Below are 5,958 nucleotides of genomic sequence, written 5' to 3'. Positions count from 1 at the left end.
TGGAGGTAATGAGGGAGTAGGAGGTTTGTTTTGGTTTGTTTTTTTTTTTCCTATATTTTTTTTACCCTGTGAGATTGAACTGTTCACCTGTCTCAGATCTGGAGAGTGAAGTAAACTTGAGAAAGCTTAGGAGTACCGTCTGTTTACTTGTTTCCTGAGTGGCCGTAGGAATTTCTTCCCTTTTCTTTTCTTACTGCTGTGCTGTTACAGGTGTTTCTTCCAAACTGAGATGTATGAAGAGGTGTTGTCATTTACTACTGATGTTCTGTCTTTTACAAGTCCTGTGTCTGGTGGATTCATGTAGTCATTGCTGGCCTGTTTGCTAATAAGTGTGACATTTGTTTTGCTACTTCTTTACTTATCTAGTTTCTTTATTGAGCTTTTGGTTTCAGAGATGGTGGACTGGAAGCTGCTGTTTAGTCTGAACTCTTGGTATTCTTTCAGCTGCGATGCAAGGGGACCAGCAAGTTTTCTAATATGTTAATGCTTGCACTATGTCTCAGGAAGGATGAGATATACAGGGCTCCAGGAAGGTACATCTCCAAAGCACTTGTCCCATCAGATGCTGTTAACAGCTGTTTGAGCCTTTTACCCGATTTCTTTTTAATGGTAACTTGGATAGATTTTGTCCTGTAGTGTTTTCTTGCATCATTGTAGCATCTCATATTGCTCATATTAAAGTTGGCATCTGAACTTTTATGCAAGAATGAATTATTCTGAAATTCATAACATAACTAGTATGTTAAAAGTCTAGTTGATTAGTTCCTGCTGTGTAGGCTTGGGAAATTTGATTTCAGATGGTTTTTTTTTTTACTTCAGATATTTTCGTTTCCATTTTGAAGCACTGAATTCTGCCCTTTGCAGCTCAATTTCCACATTAATTTACAGTGTGGACTAAATGTTTTGTTTCAAAGAGTGGCCCTGTGGCCCTTTTATACATTCTTGTTCATCTCAAAGTTTGAGTTGCTCTACATTAATAGTGTGTTTGGTTTGGTTTTTCTTGTAAAGTTAATGTGTCTGGACAGATTTGAGTGGTACCAAAATCCAAAGGAAGAAAGTGATTAAAGCCTTTTAAAAAATGCCTGTGTGCCTGATGCTAAATAAAGAGGACCTTGGATTGAATAAACACTGATAGGACCTAAAGTTTCTGTTCTGCACTTGAGAGATACTTCAGTTTGCTTTCTTTAGAGGGCCTGATTACAGCTGGTTTGGTGCTTATCTTGTTTTGATTCTTTTAACTTTGGTAGGCCTTGATTTGATTTTTTTTTTTTAACACTCTTAAATTTTGGAAATGGAGTTCTGGAAGATACTTCACACATTTAAGTATTTGCATTTTACCCTGTCTCTGTGTCAGTCCTGTGGCCACCTGCAGTGGAGGGCCCCAAGGCAGGCGTGGTGACATCCAGGTAAATGGTGCCGGACTGCCCACTGTGCCTGGGCTTACAGGCGAGCATGGAAGGCTGTAAGCAGCTGTGCTTTTGTCACAAGTCTGTCTTCAGTCTGAAGCAGGTGTTTTTGCTAGAAATGGTCCTGGTGTTTCACTGTACTAGTGATGAGCTGACATAACAGTATGGTGCGATGGCAAGCAGGGGAATAAGAGAAGAACTGGACAAGGTGAGGCTGTCAAGACATAACCTAGAGCAGAAGTGCTGGCTGTGCTGGGGACCATTTCCCTTCCCTAAGAGAAGTGATCTCAGCTGGCCTGAGGCCAGCTGAAAAGTTATGTTCTCCCTAGATGAGTTGTATAGGTAAAGATCCTTCTCTTCCAAAAAAAAAAAAAAAATTCAGCTGTACTTGTTACAATATTTTTTTTTCCTGTGGTTGAATATTAGGGTCAACATTTTCCCTGGCAGATTTTCTGGGTTGTATGGAAACCATGGCGCACTGTAGCTGCTACCCTGCTTGGAGCCTTTGCCAGAGTACCAGGACAGAGCTTTGCCAGAGTACTGGCTTTCTTTTAACACTTTTGGAAGTCATTTGTGAAGATCAAAAGTTACCAGTGTACTGAGCAATGCAAATCTTGTTTCCCTATATCCAGGCTGAGATTCATTTGGCACTCTCAGGTGTTAACCTTCATTTTTCAGATAATGAAGGTGTGCAGCTATGTAAGTGGTTTGAACAACTGTGGCATTCATGTGTATGAAAATGAAGTAATTATGCATGCCAGATACCATTAAACAAAAGGTGGCCTACTATGTCTCCTTTCCACTAAATTAGGCCAGTGTGCAATAGTAGCTTTTACTGAGTAGATGTGTAGTAGCTACAAATCTCTAGCTCCTGGCAGTGGGAGCTGGAGATTGAGAGTACTGAAGTGCCATAAATTTCAGAACTTATCTCAAAGACCAGGGCTGGGAAAGTTTGAATGAAAACTAAGACATGTTGTTTTTTGACAGCAAATGGATTGACCATTGGAACGAGCTGTCTGAAGGTAGAGGGGAACCTCCATTCTTCATGCTGCAATTCAAGGCCAGAAACTTTTCTGAAAGATGTTCAAGCCTTTGGGCTCGACTAAGGAAGTGGAAACTTTAGGGGCCAGCATTACATGAGGTTGAGACCAGATGGTCTGATGGGCTTTGTGAATTCAGGTGTCTGTGCTGCTAGAGCCAAGATAACTTGTCCATTCTCTGCAAAGTGCCATGTCATCCCAGGTGTCTCTGTCCTGGTGTGAGTACATGGTTTGGTGAGCAGCTGAGCTGACCAACAGCCCCAATGGCTCATCTCATTCCTGCTTCTGCCAGTGTGGGCTCATCCTCTTTTTGGAGCTTTGGTATTCATCCAGCCTGGCCCTGATCTAATTCGTCTCACTAAACCAGCCAGAAACTATCTTGTTTTAATTGTGTTTTATTCTGGCTGTGTTAGTCCTTTTATGGGTTCCTGTGGTTGAATCGGCTTGCAGAAGAGCCAGACAGGCTCAGGAACTGGTGTGTCGTAATCAGCAGGAGAGCAAGACTGAGAGGGAAGGACAGGCCTGCCTCCTTTTGGCCTCCCAGAACTGTTGGCTTGGTTAACTTCATTTGTGTAGTTTCACACTGGTGCATTTTCTTATGGCTCCCAGGCAGAGGCAGGAGACTGGACTAGAGGATTTTTGGTCTGATCCTGTGCAACTATTCTTTTCCTTAATAGCAGATCTGTTCTTCCTCTTTGGCTTTTGCTGTATGTGTCCCTGTTATTGCTTCTTTGTTTTAATTTTTGTTCTTTCCTTTCTCTACATTTCTTCTAAGTGACCAGTCCTTTGCTGTGTGGAACTTCTTCAGACTCCAGCTTAGACCCGTTTGCTCATCTGCAGTTACTCTTGGAGAAGGTTTAAAAATACACAGCAAAGCCTGTCTTAGGAGACCAGTCAAGGAGCTGACGAAAGTGGGTTGCCTAGCAAAGGTGGCCTAATAAAATTGGAGTGGAATTGTACTGTGCATCTTTGGGACGGCTTCTGGGTGGTCTGTTCAGACAAATTCGTGTCCTGCTGGTGTGGAGTCTCATGTGGGTTTCACTGTGTTGTCAAGTGAACTGAGATGTGTTTGTTTCCCAGCTTTGTAGGGTGCCATAGCTCCAGCAAGTGCTTCCCTAAGTAATCAGCGCCTTCAGCCTTGCACATTGTGATCTCACAAGCCATCGCGTCTGTGATGTCACAATGGAAGAGATTCTGGTGCTCTGACTTGTGTGGTCGTGCCTTTGACAAATCAGCCAAGGAACCCTGCGGCAAGAATGAGCTCAAGAAATGGGAGAGACCTTCCTTAACCCAAGAGTGCCCTCCATCCTTTAGTCAGCCTTTTCCGTGTTCACTTATCTCTTCCCTAATGACCATACAGAGGGAAACCAGTGCCTGTATAGGGTGAATTATTTTTTTCAGTTGACCTACCAAAATGCATGTTTCTCCCAGATGAGCAGTTGCCCAACTCTCCTCCTGTACCCCTCATTCTTTTCTGTTGTTCCCTTCACTTGTATTGCTTCTAATTTTAGACTGTAAGTTCTTGAGAACAGGGACCTCCTCATCTGTAGTGGGAAGAGCCTGGGTGTGATTGTGGAGTACTGTAAAAACAAAACAATGAATGCCAAGTTGTATCTGAGCTGAGTAATGATGGGGCAGCATATAGACGTGCCATGACATTACAAATTTTCCAAATTACAGGCGTGGCTGTCTAGCAGTGCCGGAGAAAAACCCGGCCAGATTTGAAGGGAGTGCAGCCATGAAGTGTACTGTTCTCATGTTGAAGTGATGATACTGTGAGGTTAACAAATTAAAGAAAGAAGCAAATCTACCTGTCTAAAATTGTGTTACTTTATTAAACAGTTCTAAAAGCTTTGTCTTTTGTTATTTGTTTTACTTTATGTTGGTTGCTTTTTTTTGCAAGTTTGAGTGGTGAGAGTGGATAAGATGGTCTTGTTCATAGTCTCTTGTTTCCTGCCTCACAGGCTAGCCAGGTGCTGTCATTTTTGTACTGTAGTTCATCTAATGAAATATTTGGGTTTAGGTTAAGGTTGATTAAAAAACACCCTGAGTATCTCTATTGTTCTTCAGTTATATTTTCACACAAGTGAAATATGGGCTCACATTTGACCTTTGAGTATGCATTTGAACAGCTACCAAAATTGAAGTCCTGCATTTTTTGTTATACTGTGTTCCAGGTGTCGTTAAATGTGTGCAATTTTGTTCTTCAGAAAGCATCTCTATTACTCTAACTTTTTTTCCTCCATAATTCAATAAAATAGACAAACCTGACTTACATTTTTGATTGGTTTGCGTTGCTCTAGCCTTGAGTTCAGTTGTCTGTTGGAGGCCAGGAGTCACAGCTGCCCCTCCCCAGGTTTTGCACAAATAATAAACTGAAGCATTTTACTCCCAGAGCTTGCTTGCTTTTATTTTTTAATTTCAGTTTCTCTTGTAGTTTAGGTTAGTGTGGGGTTTTCTTGTTTGTTTGTAATATGGTGGAGGGCTGTCTTGTCATAACAAAGTAATTTAACATGTAAGTGAAGGCTCTCATAAAATGTAATTTCTTGGGTCAGCCTGCCAATATGAAGTTAGGTGTTGTCTTCCTGCCCCTTCCCTACTCAGCTTATCAAACTGGAAAGTAAAAGGGAATATTTTAGGCTCAAAGCCAAACTGTAATTTTAATTAGTTCATATTTATGAATTAAAAAGTTCATATTTATGTTCTGTGCCAGGAGTCATCAAGCTCAAGTTCTTAGTAGGCTAATTTGTCCTGCCACTGATGAATTTGAGTCCTCTGGAGCTTGTGTGGTGCACATCTCTGTGGCTTTGGGGCTGCTCTGCAGGCAGGGCACAGCGTTTGCACTGCCCTGCTGGCTCTTGTCACCAGCATTCTTCACGTGGCAGGAGTTCCCTGTGTTGTTCCTTGCTGCTTTGGTTGTCCCTAAGCAACTTTCCCAGTAGGAAGCCTGGCGTGCAACAGCCGCCAGTGCAGATTCTGCGCTTCACACTCAGTGGGGCCCCTGGCAAAGCTGATGGCTACAGCTGACACTTGCCTTTCTCTTGGCTTTCCTTCTTTACTGGTGATCAAACTGTCGTGCTTTAGTACCATGTGCTTGGACTGCTAAAGAAGCAAGAGCTGTGGTCAGCCTGAACTTGTCTTGGTACCTGCAGCTGATGTACAGAGAACATTTTTCTCTTAATTTATTTTTAAAATATAGATGCAGATTTTAGCCAGTACTGTCACATGGGACACACAGTGTTACACAGCACAGAACACAAACTATCTTCCAGCTGAAACCCACCACATACAGCCATTTCCCATCTTACTGGGTGTAGCAAATGTAAAGTGCTGTCATATTTTCCTAGGTCTGTGTACAATCTGTCAAAATAATTCCTGAGGTCCAACCTCAGTTCATGGTCCCATTACATTTCATACGTATCTGTGTGAGGAATTTGAGCTGTGTGATATGAAATATTAACCTAGTAAGGTTGACTGCCAGATGTGACAGCTTGCACTGTCTGAGATTATAA

General features: G+C 42.1%; 1 long non-coding RNA gene across 1 annotated transcript; it reads left to right on the top strand.

Moving 5' to 3' along the window:
* Window positions 1-767: 767 nt before the first annotated feature.
* On the top strand, window positions 768-4,300 carry LOC121362212. The gene is made up of 2 exons (XR_005956466.1): window positions 768-3,357; window positions 3,527-4,300. It is a non-coding gene; the product is annotated as an uncharacterized LOC121362212 (long non-coding RNA).
* Window positions 4,301-5,958: the final 1,658 nt, after the last annotated feature.

Source organism: Pyrgilauda ruficollis, unplaced genomic scaffold (assembly GCF_017590135.1).
Source record: "Pyrgilauda ruficollis isolate IOZ18807 unplaced genomic scaffold, ASM1759013v1 scaffold6, whole genome shotgun sequence".
NCBI classification, from domain to species: Eukaryota; Metazoa; Chordata; class Aves; order Passeriformes; family Passeridae; genus Pyrgilauda; species Pyrgilauda ruficollis.
The sequence above is the reverse complement of the archived record's forward strand: the minus strand, read 5'-3'. Positions and strand labels throughout refer to the sequence as shown.